Source organism: Delphinapterus leucas, chromosome 9 (assembly GCF_059928025.1).
Source record: "Delphinapterus leucas isolate spDelLeu-1000000601 "Yukka" chromosome 9, BTC_Dleu_Yukka2, whole genome shotgun sequence".
NCBI classification, from domain to species: domain Eukaryota; kingdom Metazoa; phylum Chordata; class Mammalia; order Artiodactyla; family Monodontidae; genus Delphinapterus; species Delphinapterus leucas.
In genome coordinates, this window is record NC_143137.1 from 80,943,576 (window position 1) to 80,959,476 (window position 15,901).

At 37.7% G+C, this 15,901-nt stretch overlaps 1 protein-coding gene across 1 annotated transcript in view; it reads left to right on the forward strand.

Moving 5' to 3' along the window:
* The window catches only part of CACNA2D1 (calcium voltage-gated channel auxiliary subunit alpha2delta 1), a 514,071-nt gene that overhangs the window by 368,710 nt on the left and 129,460 nt on the right, over positions 1 to 15,901 (forward strand). The gene's annotated exons all lie outside the window — the stretch shown is intronic.

Genomic DNA, 15,901 nt, shown 5'->3' on the forward strand with positions numbered 1-15,901 from the left:
ATTTTATTTTTAAATTATTTTTTGACATACAAAAAGCTGTACGTAGTTAATGTATACAACTTGATGAGTTTGGAGATAAGTAGTACATTGGTGATACCACCACCACAATCAATGCCATAAAGCCTATCTTCCATCTGTATAAGTTTCCTCCCACCCTCTTATTTATTATTATATGTTTTGTGATAAGAACACTTAACATAAGACCTACCCTGTGCAGGGAGATGAGCAGCCAGGATGGCTGTTCTCTTGCTCTCCATCCATCCCCTGCTCAACTAGTCCCTGCTTCACCTACACCCTACTCACCTGACTGACCTTCCCTCTTAATAACACAGCCTAATCAGTAAATGCCTACTTACTTGCCACCAGCCCCAACTTATGATTATTCTAAGCTTTAGATCAGAACATCGCCACCTGATAGATTACCAAAGGGACAGTGAGGGGCATGCTTCTCTGCTGGTTTCCCTGGTAACCGATGAGCCAACTAGACATCAGTGTCAGTTCTCCTTGTAACTGGGAACCTCCCCTCCCCGCCTCCCCTCCCCACCTCCACTCCTATCAAAGCCTGCTGCCATGTTCTGCCCGCCAGCAGCTGTACACGATGGGGTGTCACTCCAGGACCTTGTTTCAGACACATAAGCTCCCCCATCCATTAAACCATTGACGTCTCTGTCACTGACTCTAGGCTCTTTCTTCTTGAAGCTGAGAGAGTACAGGGCTTGCAGGCCTGCGGGTTGCAGCCCGACATACCCTTTTAGCAAAATTTTAAGTGCACAATACAGTATTGTTGCTTACAGGCTCTATGCTATACAGAAGATCTCTAGGGCTTATTCATTTTTTATAACTGAAGCTTTGTACCCTTTGACCGATACCTCCCTATTTCCCACTTTCCCCAGCCCCTGGCAACCACCATTCTACTCTGCTTCTATAAGTTTGACTATTTTAGATTCATCATATAAGTGATATCATGTAGTACTTGTCCTTCTGTGTCTGCTTATTTTATTTAGCGTAATATCCTCCAGGCTCATTCATGTTGTCACATGTGGCAGATTTCCTCTTTTTTAAAGCTGAATGAGTGCTCTTTATGGTAATAATGCTGTAATAGAACCAAATCTCTTTAGCAAAGACACTAAGACAATATTATAATTAAAGGTAGACCACTATATTTCTTTTTATGCTAAGATGTGTTTTCAGCACATTTCACGCTTCTTTCAGGTTTAAAGACTTTTTACAGTGAAGTGATTTTTAAAAAATTTCTCGGTAAGCCATACTTTCCTCTCTGATTTTAACCTTGCCATTTTGATACCAGCCAAATTAACGTAGAACAGCTCATCACTGATTACTGTCTGTTAAAGCAAATATCAAAATAGCCTTTAAATATTGTTAATTATCTTAATTGTGAGTGGAAATAGCATAAATGTTACTTAATTGGATTTTCAAATAACAAGATTTGGGCCTCAGGCTAGAAGCTCCCTACTAGCTGTGAGGAACTGGGTGAGTCTCCTAAACTTTCTGAGCTTTAGTCATCAAATCTGAAAAATAGGAACACCAAGGCCTCAGTTTATCCTCTGAGGGTTGTTGTGATCAATGATAATAGAAGGAAAAGCACTTTGGAAAATGCAAAACAGTAGGCATTTTTACAAGAGTGAGTATCAACTAGAATAATTTTGCCTAAATCCAGATTTCTCTTCATGTGAGAAATTAAAAAACATAATTGAGGTCGCAATCAATTGACAAGGGAGCAGAAGCTGAAATAGAAATGTGGAAGGAGTTCTAGACAGATGACTAAGCAATAATACCTAGCAGTACCTCCACACAGTGGAGTTGGTCAGAAGATGTAGGTTTTAGGTGATGACCATGGTTAAGTCACCTCTCTGTAGGGTGGCTAGATAAAATAAAGGATGCCTGGGCTTCCCTGGTGGCGCAGTGGTTGAGAGTCTGCCTGCTGATGTGGGGGACGCGGGTTCGTGCCCCGGTCTGGGAGGATCCCACGTGCCGTGGAGCGGCTGGGCCCGTGAGCCATGGCCGCTGGGCCTGCGCGTCCGGGGCCTGTGCTCCGCAGTGGGAGAGGCCACAACAGTGAGAGGCTCGCGTACCCCAAAAAAAATAATAATAATAACGGATGCCCAATTAAAATTCAGTTTCAGATAGAGAAGAACCTTTTAGTGTAAGTATGCGATTCTTGGGAAATATTTACATTCAAATGTGTGGTTTTTTAATGAAAATTCAACTTTAACTGGATGTCCTGTATTTCTTTTTCCTAAATTGGTTAACTTTATCTCTCAGGCTCTGAGTTTGTGAGAAAATATGAGAAATCAACTTCCCCACTACCTCACAAAATTGTGAGGATCAAACAATCTATTTCATATATTAATGTTGGGTTGGCCAAAAAGTTCATTCAGGTTTTTCCATATCATCTTACAGAAAAACCCGAGCAAACGTTTTGGCCAACCCAATACAAATGTAGAATTTTGTAATTGTCATTTTTTTAATTCTGTAAACTACCTTTAAAATATGTTGCCACATTATTGTAAATAAAGTGTTTTGTAGAAATTAGAATTCTCTGACTCACAATAGAGTCTAAAAAATAGTCTTTGTCAGTGCTGAGATGCTACTTAGAGCAGGGCTGCGTGATGTGAGTGGGGTAAGCAGGTATATACCCAATAGCCTGGGTATAAATCCCGCTGCCATCAGTTGAAGTGGTGGTAAGCTTTGGAAAACAGTGACAGACTTGAGCTGTGAAACGAGGATAAAATGGTTAAATTGTAGAATTGTTAAGAGGAAAAAGGAATTAAATCTGTTTCTTATTTGCTAAAATGTGTAGGAGAAAGTCAGTGATGGTTAGCCACCCTCATGATTTCCATTTATTAGGTTGTTTAAACTGCATGGAGACAACTACTGCTTCCATATAAGGAGGGCTCTAGAGCTGACATAATATAAAGGCACCTCTGCAGAGTGATTCTGAATAGCAGTTTGGTAATTAGTGGGAATTTGTACTCTAATATCTGTCCTTAGACTGAATATCAGTAAATTGTCTCTTTTCTAATTTGGTTGATATGTATGGAAATAAGCTATAAAAATGACTTGTATGTCTTTTTTCTTTTTTCCCCTCTTTCTCCTCTCCAAATTAGAAGGTAGGTAGGCTGGCTGTGTGATAATAGAAGGAGCATTATACTGAGGGAAGAGAAGTTCTTGATTCGTATTAAAGCTGCCATCAGCATAGGTGTGTACTTCCGCTAAGTCATGTTCTATCTGTGAACCTATTTCTTCAGCAGTAATTTGGGATGATTGAAGAATGTGATTTCCAGGGCAGACATTATCTTTATTTACTTACGCATTTAGACCTTTAGCATTTGCTAAGTTCACAGTCTTTGTTCTGTAGGATAACTAGAGGGGCTTGCCTTAGTTATACAGCTTGTTTCATGGCAGAGTAAAGCTGGAACCCATGTCTGGTGACATCTTCATTGAATATGTGATGACTGGACAATCAGTTTAATTTATGAGTGCTTTCCTTTAGAAGCCCTTAATTGATTTATATAAATTAACCTTAATGCTAGTAAAACTGCTTTCAAGAGCTATCAACTTTGTGAATTTTTATGCATCATAAAAACAGTACATACAAACTACGCATTTCATCTATTAGTGTCTCTTGAAATTGTACCAATTACTGTAGTAATTGGAATTGTAATCAGGACTTAGTGGCTTGTCAAAATGCCGATGTAGGCAGCTTACTCTTTTTAGATAATTAGTTGCACTTAAAAAAAAGAAAGAAAAAAACTAAAAATTTCCTGAATTTCATATTACATTTTTAAAATATCTTATTAATCATTTGTTCTTTCTTTATCCTCCTTCATTTGTTCATTTCAAAAACGTGGGTTTACAGTACAGGAACCTAACATATGTTGAATTAGTTTTAAATATTCCTTAGGGAGACACTTCCTTGTTCTTATATCTGCTAGGATTTTGGTAGAAGAAAATGCAAAAGGCCCTGTGTGCAAAGTATATAGAAGGACATATTTTTGCCATGTGGATAGCCAGTTGTTCTTGAGCTGCTTAAGTCTTTTTGTTTTTTTTTTTTTGCGGTACGCGGGCCTCTCACTGTTGTGGCCTCTCCCGTTGCGGAGCACAGGCTCCGGACGTGCAGGCTCAGCGACCGTGGCTCACGGGCCCAGCCGCTCCGCAGTATGTGGGATCTTCCCGGACCGGGGCACGAACCCATGTCCCCTGCATCGGCAGGCAGACTCTCAACCACTGTGCCACCAGGGAAGCCCCTCTTTTGGAAAATACTTTAAAAATGTTTTAAACAGCAAATAGCAGATGACAAAGTAGTCCAAAAAATCCTTTTTTGGTTATTTAAGAAGGGAGCATTTGATAGATTTCTGGTTGATTTGAAGAAAACAAGATAACAGTGGATCTTCAACATTTTGGGGCATTTATAAAAGAACTGCTTTCATTGATCAGTTATCTTAAAAAAATACCTGTATTTTTGTTTTTTACTTTGATATTTGTGAATGGATACAAAGTTTAACTATAAATATGTTTACCTACATTTGTTGATTGCTGTATAAATGCACTTTATGTTGAAATGATTACTTTATTGGTTTTTTTATGCTAATAATGATTAAAGTCCAGTGTATCAGTTAGGACTAGTATTAGCTACCAGTTAAAGAAAAGCCAGAACAATGGTGATTTCGACACTGTGGAGGTTTGTTTCTCACTCAAGTCAAAGAATATCAGTTACAGAGACCAGGACTGATAAGGAAGCTTCACATATAAGGGGATGACAACTCCTATCATTTCTCTGTCATCCTCTGAGTAAATTGTCTGCTGCAGTGTCTACCACTGTTACTTGTGTTTTTTCTTAAGGGACTAAGAGTGGTATTCCCTCCCTTTTTAAGGCACTTTCTGGAAGTCATACAAAGCCTTTCACGTGACATTGGCCAGAGTTTAGTGGTCTCATGGTCACAGTTAGCTTCAAGGCGCCATGTACACAGCTAAAAAGCATAAGCTATACCAAGGAGGAAGGGGAGAAGAGATATTGGGAGACAAAAAAATCTCTGTCGTGGTTCCTCTACTCTTTCTGTGAGTTTTGGCTTTTTTAGATTCTACCAATAAGTGATGTCATACAGTATTTGTCTTTCTGTCTGACTTAGCCCTCATAAAAGTGTATCAGATCAACACATTGTACACCTTAAACTTACACAATGTTATATCTGAATTATAGCTCAATAAAAAAAGATAAAATGAGAAAAACATAAAAATGAATACATGAATTTAGTGACAGACATAGGATATAAGTTAAGATGACTAATTTTTTTTTTTTTTTTTTTTGCGGTACGTGGGCCTCTCACTGTTGTGGCCTCTCCCGTTGCGGAGCACAGGCTCCGGACGCGCAGGCTCAACGGCCATGGTTCACGGGCCCAGCCGCTCTGCGGCATGTGGGATCCTCCCGGACCAGCGCAGGAACCCGTGTCCCCTGCGTCGGCAGGTGGACCCCCAGCCACTGCGCCACCAGGGAAGCCCTAAGATGACTAATTTTTAATTTGGATATGAGAATGCTTACTGAAATAAAATATCAGAAATATTTTTATTTGGGGATGTGTTTGACTTAGAATAGTAAAATTTGATGTATTGACAGGAGAGTCCACAATAATTCTATTTACACCCAAGCACAAGGTTTATATTCTGAATTACATGATTTGCTTTTCTATATACCATCAATAAGTTGTGTTGTCTGAGGGACACATCTTATATATATACAAATTAATGTATTATTTTGAAATTCTCACATGATGCTGATTTACAGAGGTATTTCTGTAGCCTTATTTTTGTTTCCTTTTACATAACCTCATCTCTTGCCTGAGTCTGTCTTATTTTTCTCATGTAAGGGTTGCAGAGTTGCTAACTTTGCAATCAACTATGGATCCAGTCACACTTTAACTGATGAAATGATTTCACAGGTGAGAGCAGTTAAGTAGGATGCTAATATGAAAATGGAAGGTGCTCTTAATTTGATGGGGGATAACACTGTATATAAAATATGTGAATAAGTTTAGTTTAAAAGCTTTAGCTCTTTGTAACTTCTAAAATATCTCATTCTGTTCCTTTTTCTTTGATATATTGCTAAATTTGTGTACCTTATGCTGTCCATTTTTAGATGCATAGAACCATCTTTGATATGTAATCATTTTATATTCAGTATATTTTATTAAGAAAAATTAAAAACATTTTTGTCAAAAATTCAGACTTTTTAAGTACTTCTCTCAGATATAACAAATATAAAATTTCTAAGAAATATATCCTTACCCCGTTATCTAAGAAGATTTACTGACATAAAAATAGGAAATTTGTTCCTGTAGAATCATTGTTTGTTTTTATAAGTATGTCATTATCATCATCTAACTGGATTTATTTGCTTGCAAAAACAGAAAGCTTTTTCTCTGTTGGAGTTCACATTTTTCTCTATGTAGCACACATCTGCAATTATTTTCCAGTAAATCCTTCTCATCTTTTACTTCATAGAACTTAATGTGTTCAAGTTTATTTTTGAGCCACAGCTAATAACTACATATGGACCATCTAAATGATTAAGTCTTTGTGTACCATTTACTTTATGGAATATTTCACTTAACCACACAACTTGACCTTGTTATCTGTTACTTCTGTTGACAAACAAATATCCCTTGTTAAATGGAAATGTTTTACCTGGTCTATCTGACATCTGCAGAATTACCAGAAAATCACTTTGTAATAAGTACTTTAATTTTTAAAACTATGATCATTTATCCTTGGCTTTAATACTGTGTACCTGTATGTGAGTTTCCAGTGCTTATTTTTCTATAAATTAGAGAAGTGTTCTGGACATATTACAGTGGAGATACCAAAGGCGCTCTCAAGCCAATATAACACTATCATTGCACCTCAAGTCTCATTGTTCAGAAACGGTATTAAAATCTAAAAAGAATTTGATTATGTCAGTATAGTCAAGTGTGAGTTGGAAGGAGGAAAACTGATAAGAACAAGCAAAACTGCTGTTTCTGAAGAAATTGAGGTATCCTAAGGATTCTCAAATACCAGTAGGAGAGAATTTTGCTCTGGAGGAGCTCACAGGTAGATGAGACAGAACAAATATAAAGACATTAACACACAATGCAAAGAGACATCTAATAAATTTATTAAAAAGTTATCTGGAGTTAACTTAGATTCTCACTTCTCCAGTAAAATTAAACAGTCTGGAACTGTTCACTTAATTCCATTTGACTCACTTGCTGTGGCCTTGAGGCCATCCAAAAACTCTAAACCAGCCTACATTTTGAGTTTTGTCTCTTACTGTACAGTTAAACCTTCACCATGTACCCCAAATTGCCTTTTTTTCCCCTTTTTAAACTCTTAATTTCATTTTATTTTCTACAACCTGCCCCCCCCTTTTCCTATCTCTATATGCTTTGATCCCAGACCCCCATTTCTGGTCATATGCATCTTATCCATCATTCAAAATAGAATACAGACATGTGAAGGCTTTCCTAAAAGCAATCTTTCTTTATTTTGTTCTCTCAGAGAACTTGGTTTTTATCTAGATTACAACAGCTATCAAATTTTTTCTTCCTTCAGAATTTATTTTCATATGCTCTTTTTAAAAAAACATGGCAATATAAGTAACTGCAGGTAAAGAGGTATATAAATCTATATCTATATCTAATGTGTGTGTGTGTGCCCCGTAGCACCTAAGGCAGAGCCTTGCATATAGTGAAGAATAGGGATTTGCTGAATTAAGCTAGATAAACAAGTCAGGATCATATCAGAGCTGAAAACAAGTTATCACAGTAGAACTCAGAGAATCAGTTTCTAAATAAAATGAAACAAGGGGAAAAATGCAGATAGGAAACAGAGTTACCATTATCTGTGTCCCTGCCTATACACCTTTCCCATCCTGCCCTCTTCCTTCTGCCAGTATTCTCCAGGGGCTTCTGGGGTAACCTCATGAAGTCAGTTTTTAGATTTGCAGGAGGTTTATTGAGTGTGTGACACCAGCCTGCATCATGGGGAGGGGGTAGGATGGGAAAATGGTATGAGGTTCCAAGCCCTAGTCATAAGAATATGCATTTACGTAGTTAAAATCTAAGCACATTTTATAGTAATCTATTTTAAAAAATCTACAACCTATGATAAGTAGTTCCAGTGACTCAGTGATGCTGTTTTCAAATATCCACATAGGGAGTACTTATTATTGTGTCACCACTAGTTCTAAATGTTTACGTGTATAAATAATTGAATCTTAGCTATAACTCTTGGAGGTGGAAACTATTACCCCCGTTTTACTGGAAAAGGTTAAGTAATTTATCCAATGAAAATCTAGGTAGACTAGCTCTAAAACTTATCTCTTAAGTGCTACGCTAGGTTATTTCCAGTCAGAGGAGAAAATTTTGAAGGGACAAGGGAATAGACTCTTCTTACTAGCATTTACCCAGCTGGAATGACTGCCTTCAGCCTGTGGATCCCACTGGTGGTTCTATGCTGTAAAGCTTCAGTTGTTCAGGATTTGAAAACTTGATCTGGGAATGGTTATTGTTTGGGGACCAGTTACTGTTCAGAAACATATGTGTACCCTGAAATTCATCATTGATCCATGAAAGATAAGACAGACATCACAACTGCCTAGATTCTAGCAATACAAATATTATATAACAATAAGCAGTTTCCTAGGGCCAAAATAATACTCTCCTAAGAAGACAATATAAGAAAAAATAGTGAAATAGATTTCAAACATTCCATGAAGCTTTTGCCTCTTGCACATTCTCCGAGCTTTAAAACTTGACTCGGGTCTATGTCACTGGGTACAGTTCTGACCTGTATCAGGCTATTAATTCAGTTCCATACACAATAGCTAGCACAACAGAGACTATAAATATTTCTCTCAGGTAGAACTCCTACTTAGTAGGTAAATCAGTTGGTTGGGGTAAGTCTGGTCCATGAGGTTTCCAGAGACTGAGGGTTCCATCTATCTGCCATTCCTTAGGTTGTTGCCCTCATCTGTAGGATCAAAACTGGATCAATACTACTACATCCACAGTTGAGGCCAAAAGTAAAGGGGAAAAAACTGGAAGGGAAGCAGCATGACCCCCAAATTGTACATGTGTCACTTCTGCTCACATGCTATTGACTAAAATATTATCACATGACCCCACCTTGGCAAAAGAGACTGAGAAGTACAGTTTCTTGTGGGCAGCCAACTAAACCTTTAGGGTTACTTTTACCAGAAGGAAAAACAAAAGTGTATTCTGAAGCCCTGTCACGGTCTGTTCCTCTGGGAGTGTAAGTATCTGTGCACACTTTCCCATACATAGAACATACTTCCTTTCCACAGGAGATGTTCTAAAGTCCCAACAAGCTGGTACCTTCAGCTCAAAATTCAGGATCTCCAGGTCACATGCAATTCTCTCCATCATGTGGATATGACTTTTGCTAATTTGGCTACCTAACAACGCAGCAGAATACCCGTTACTTTCTCTGCCCTATTCCCATCACTGACCAGATATCTAATAGGCAATGGTGCTGTCTTCTGGATGACAATAAAAACTTCCATATGGAAAAAGTGAGTGGGAAAAAGAGAGCAATCACTGGTCCATGATATGTATCATAATCCTCCAGGCAAGGAAATATAAAGACCTCCTACTCCTGCATAAAGTTTCTTGGTTAGCCCATCTGACTGTTCCCGGTAGTGTTCTGTGGTTGCAACTCTCTTGTCTGTAACCCTTTCAAGCACATGTGAAGGGGCGTGCTTGGGGTTAAACAGCTTTCATACCTTGCTTTTTCTGGTGCAGGTTTAGAGCTCAAAAACTGCTTTAGGGTTCACAGCAGTTGCAAGATTTCTGCAGACTAGGTTTGTGCTTTCTTTGGTAACACAAATATCAATGACAACACGTGGTTGGCTTCCAATTTTTTTCTTCTAGCGAGTTTCTTGTGCAAGCAACCCCAGCCCTAGGATTTAGTCTAGAAGTCATTCTTAAGCTCAACGTGCTATACATTTACTGGGTTCTGTATTTAGCCCTTTCTTATCTCTCTCATCTTAAAGGTGGCTTACTTGACAACATTGCTGAGAACAGAACATTTGATGTTATCATAGTAGTGGACATTACTCATTTTTACGTTGTCTATCTGTACCTGTGGCAGAGGCTGCTGGCTGTCTACGAAAGTTCTGTCCTCCCGTTCCAGCCTAATGTTTTGCTTTTGGGCATGACTGCCTAGCCAGGACCACTCTTGCATCTGTGTAGGACCATGTGACTAGTTCTTACCAGCAGAATATGAGTGAAAGTAAAATATGTGTCACTTCAAATCTGAGGTTGTTAGGACTTGGTTGTTCCTTCTCCTTGGAACTTCCTGCCTCCCTCTGTCAGCTGCATGTCACTGTCCTAGGTGACCTTGGAAACCAAGCATTGAAGAATGCAAAAGCTGCACCAGCTACAGGCCTCTGAATACCTGTTTGGAGCAGAATCTATGCCTTGTGACTAGTAGTATCTAACTTAATCTGCTCGATGAGACAGAAATAATCCTTACTGTGCAGAAACAGAAGATTTGAGATTGCTCAAGTCACTTTGTGTTACCATAGCTAATACAGAATTCTCTTTCTATGTTTAGGGTATTTCCCAGGTTAAAAGTTTTATTGGGGAGCAGAGCCTATCTGCTGCCTCAAAATCTGAAGAGGACAGCTATTTGCTTTCCAGGAGGCACTGAAACCTTGATATGTGTACATAACCCTCACTCTGTTATGTACCTGACCCTTGATGGGGGAGCCATGATGCAAATAAATTAGGGACTGTGTAGAATCCATACTGAGACGGTAGTAGTTGCTCAGCAACACTCAGATTCCAGGAAATTTTGTGAGCTGTGCAGTACACATTTATTGAATTAATTTTTCCTTAAAAGAACAGTCCAAATTCATTATCTTGGCTAGCAATTCCAGAACCATGACTAATACTTCATAGGAGATGATTGAGACAAGCCTAAAAAAAATGATTCACATAACATAAATTAGATCCAGGCAGTAGAAACAGGGTTGGTTTTTATAGGCATTTTTGAGTATGTGAAATTTACTTTTTTTGTCTTTCCATGAGACTAAAAATTGAAGTCTTTTAGAATTAGAAAATGCATTTTAAGTTAATTGGAAATGCAATTAGATGTCATTTGAAATAGTGTTTCTACCAAGGGAATCAGCCCTCAATTCATCATTTTGTACTTTATTGTCTCCTAGGAGAAATTAAAAAAATTGATACTCTATTCTTTTTAGACCGTATTAACTAGAAAATGCCTCTACAATCTGCATACTTTCTCAAGGATATTTCAGTATCCTAAGTTAACGTACAGGTAAACACCTTTTTTAACTCAGTGGTTTGATACTGACATAGCACACCCTAAATGTCATGTGAAGTAGAAATGTCATCAGATAGATTTAGTCAGATACACCCACAGTTCATTTTTTGTCAGGAAAAAAAAGCATAAATGATCATTATCACCATTAATGATGGCATTCAGAAATGAGATGCCCACATTGTAGGCTGTCATTTCCACTCCTTTCTCCTGTCATTCCAAAATCTTACTGGAAAGCAAAAGGGACATCTAAAATGAGTGACATTTCACTTTTTACAGGGACTGTAGAAGCTCCGATTTCCTTTCATGGAGCCTTTATTGTACCTCATTATAAAACTGATTATTTCAGGGAATTGCAGTGTATGGTTGTTATCTGTTTTTACTATTTGACCTTCCATATTTCTGAGCCTATATATATAATGTACCATGTAAGTACCACAGTGGGATTTTACAACAAACTAATTAGTAATATCACAGAAGAAACTACATTATTTAATTTTAAAATAATGTAAATAATTTAATGTAACCGAGGGATATTTCCTAATAGTAAGTGTCTCAGCAGACTTCTAAGGGAACATTATTAATATTTTTAAATAGAAACCATCTAAGATTATAAAACATGTTAAAATGTAATGGTCTGGCTCCTACTATAAATTATAGCCCTTTTTTTCTGTCTTTAAAGAAATAAATTTTATAGAACATAGTAATATATATCACAGTTCATTTCAATTAGCAGTTATACTGAAAACAGATCCTAGGTGAATGTGCTCTGCAAAAAATTCAGAAATCTAATTTAAGCGTGACTTTCAAATTCCAGTTTTTTGACCACTTTCAGCTCATGATGGCCACTATTATATTGGCGGTGGTGATTAATCTCACTTCTCAACTCATCAGAATATTTATGTAAGTCTGAGTCCAGTCAGGAGAGAGATAACACAATGTCTTGAACAGGAAAAGTTAATTTTTTTTAAGGATAATTTTATTTTTTTTTAATTAAATTATTTATTTTTGGCTGCGTTGGGTCTTCGCTTCTGTGCGCAGGCTTTCTCTCGTTGCGGCAAGCGGGAGCTACTCTTCGTTGTGATGCGCAGGCTTCTCACTGCGGTGGCTTCTCTTGTTGCGGAGCACGGGCTCTAGGCGTGTGGGCTTCACTAGTTATGGCTCGTGGGCTCAGTAGTTGTGGCTCACGGGCTTAGTTGCTCCATGGCATGTGGAATCTTACCGGACCAGGGATCGAACCCGTGTCCCCTGCATTGGCAGGTGGATTCTTAACCACTACGCCACCAGGGAAGTCCTAAAAGTTAATTTTTTAATAAAGAATTATTAACTACAGCAGGGATTAAGGAGGGATTGGCTAGAAGTATAGAGAACTCTAAATAATATTGGACTAGCAGGTGAAATATTGTATAATTTAATATGATAACTACCACCCATAGGGCAGAAATAAAATAGCCCAAGGAAGAGACTTTGGTCCCCCAGTGCCCCTGGATTGAGATGCAGATCTTTTTACAGAGGACATGGTCGTGATCCGCCAAATGTCACAGAAGGTACTACAGTGTCACACTGGTAGGACTTGCTGGAAGTTCACCCTTTAAAAGGTTCCTGGTGTCTCATCAGAGGCTCTCCACTACAAAAATACCCAGGGGTACTGCTGGAAAACCAGAGAGCTCTCCAGAAGCCTTGGTCTGGAGAAGCTACCCACGAGCTCTGGAGAATACTCAAGCACTGCAGGAGCCAAACACCAGGAAAGCTACATTTGCTGCCAGAGCGTTTGAGCAAACAAACCAGAGCAGGAATCAAAAACCACTTTCTCATTCAGCATCTTTCTTTCTTCATCTGCGGACAAAGCTTAAGATTGTGCTTGTGGGTAAAAGAAAAATATTTGAAGGACCCAGAGATATTTTCATAGAACAAGATAAATGGGTGAATTCGGAGCTGAGGCAATAAATGTACAATCAGCATAACAGTATACTAAAAGAAGAATAAAAGTTATTTAAATATGTAGTTATTACAAAGACCCTATCTTGAGGAGTTAGATAATAGTTGAAAGTGAACTGATATGTCTGCCTGCATGCTTGTAGCTTAATTCTAGTGCTACCAAAAAAAAAGTCATTTTATCTCACTGGCTCTAAGTTTCTGCAAATGCAAATGGAAAGAATTAAAGTAAATTTACCATTTCAGTTGCATTGACTATATCAGTAAATGGTTGTTGGGGGAGTGCTATATTTAAACTTAACTGTTTCTTATAAATGTGATTAGTCATTTAAAATGAATAAATTGTTTTATAATATAGCTGCTAATAAGAAAGAAAATTCACAGTCAAGGAGAGGCTCAGTAGTATATGTTTTTGACATATCCTAAATGGCCAAATTATCTTAGTTGGCTAATAAACATGATTCTCAGAAAAGTTCTATGTAATTTTCATCATTTCTCAATAAATAAAACGGCAAAATAGATTGAAGGGCATAAGTCATATGAATTATCATTAGGAATTTTCCAAAGAGTCGTATGTTTAAACGTGTTCAAGGAGAGGAGGACTTCAGCATAAAATTATCATCCAATTCATCAGCATTTATTGTTCTCCATTGGGTCTAAGGGGTGTGTGTGTGTGTGTGTGTGTGTGTGAAGCTTTGTAAAGTATTTTACAAAAGTATTTTAGATTTAATTAGAATAGTGTAAATTAATTGTATTTAAAAAGCAATACAGTTAGATGTACTATTTTTCTGTTTACTGCAAAATGATAAAGGCTCTGAAACTAACAGAAGATTCTTTTGTTTTTAAGTTTATTATTATTTTTTAAAATTTATTTTGGTTGTGCCAGGTCTTAGTTGCGGCAAGCAGGCTCCTTAGTTGTGGTTCGTGGGCTACCGTAGTTGTGGCACATGTGCTCCTTAGTTGCAGCTGCTGGGCTCCTTAGTCGCGGCTTGTGGGCTGTGCTCCTTAGTTGTGGCACGTGTGCCCCTTAGTTGCGGCCGGTGGGCTTCTTAGTTGCGGCACGTGTGCTTCTTAGTTGTGGCTAGTGGGCTCCTTAGTTGTGGCATGCAAACTCTTAATTGGGGCATGCATGTAGGATCTAGTTCCCTGACCAGGGATCGAACCCACATCCCCTGTATTGGAAGGCAGATTCTTAACCACTGTGCCACCAGGGAAGTCTCGTAACAGAAGGTTCTTGAATCTGTACTTGAATTACTTCAGATCATTCAAATAAATATCAGGAAAAGTTTTTGTGCAGTTATGTTAATTATAATGTAGCTTTTAAATGATAATTTCAAATGGGCTGGCCATTATCAATTATGGGAATAATAAGGTTAAAAAATTATGCTATTATGTGATAACAATCCAAGAAAAACAATCTTTTTGTAGACCAAGATAATATAGCATTGAATGAAAATATAAGGATCAAATAATTGTAAGTACAGTTTTCATTAGTGGCAAATAAATTTTCTTTTAAGGTAAATTTTTCTGTTAGTAGAGAAGAAAGAAAATGTATAACCTCTGGACACCTGGTAAAACATATTCATTGTCACCCAGAAAATCCCAATTGTGAACAAGTTATTTCTGAAATAATATGAAAAAGAAATTGACTTATACAACTTTCTTTTGTATTGCTGTGTTGTTTTAAATTTTAAAAAAGAAAAAGGTTAAGGGCATAAAAATGGTATCTCCCATTTTAACATTACTGTGGATAAGCAGAATGTGTCCTTGGTGCTTTGTGACTTTTAAAATTATTACTTTCCTAGATAAAATCTAATATTGGGTCAGCCAAAAGGTCTGTTCAGTTTTTTTCTGTAAGATGGCTCTAGTAGCACTTAGTTGTCTTTAACTTCATTTGAAGCAATTTTGTTAGACAGTATGTGACAGCTGTCATATCAGTGTGCATTTAAAAAAGACTTATCAAAATTGGTGAACTTTTGTGTAGCCATTTTAATACTGATGATGGAAGAAAAAAACATTTTTGGCATATTATGCTTCATTATTTCAAGAAAGGTAAAAACGCAACAGAAATGCAAAAAAAATTGTGCAGTGTATGGAGAAGGTGCTGTGACTGATCGAACGTGTCGAAAGTGGTTTGCGAAGTTTCGTGCTGGAGATTTCTTGCTGGAGGATGCTCCAAGGTCGGGTAGACCAGTTGTTGATAGCGATAAAATCGAGACATTAATTGAGAACAATCAACATTATACCACGTGGGAGATAGCCGACATACTCAAAATATCCAAATAAGCATTGAAAATCATTTGCACCAGCTTGGCTATGTTCATCACTTTGATGTCTGGGTTTCACGTAAGTTAAGCGAAGAAACCTTCTTGACCATATTTCCGCATGCGATTCTCTACTTAAACGTAATGAAAACAAATTGTGACGGGCAATGAAAAGTGGATACTGTACAATAATGTGGATTGGGAACAGATCATGGGATAAGTGAAATGAACCACCACCAACCACACCAAAGGCCAGTCTTCATCAAAAGAAGGTGATGTTGTGTATATGGTAGGACTGGAAAGGAGTCCTCTATTATGAGCTCCTTCCAGAAAACCAAACG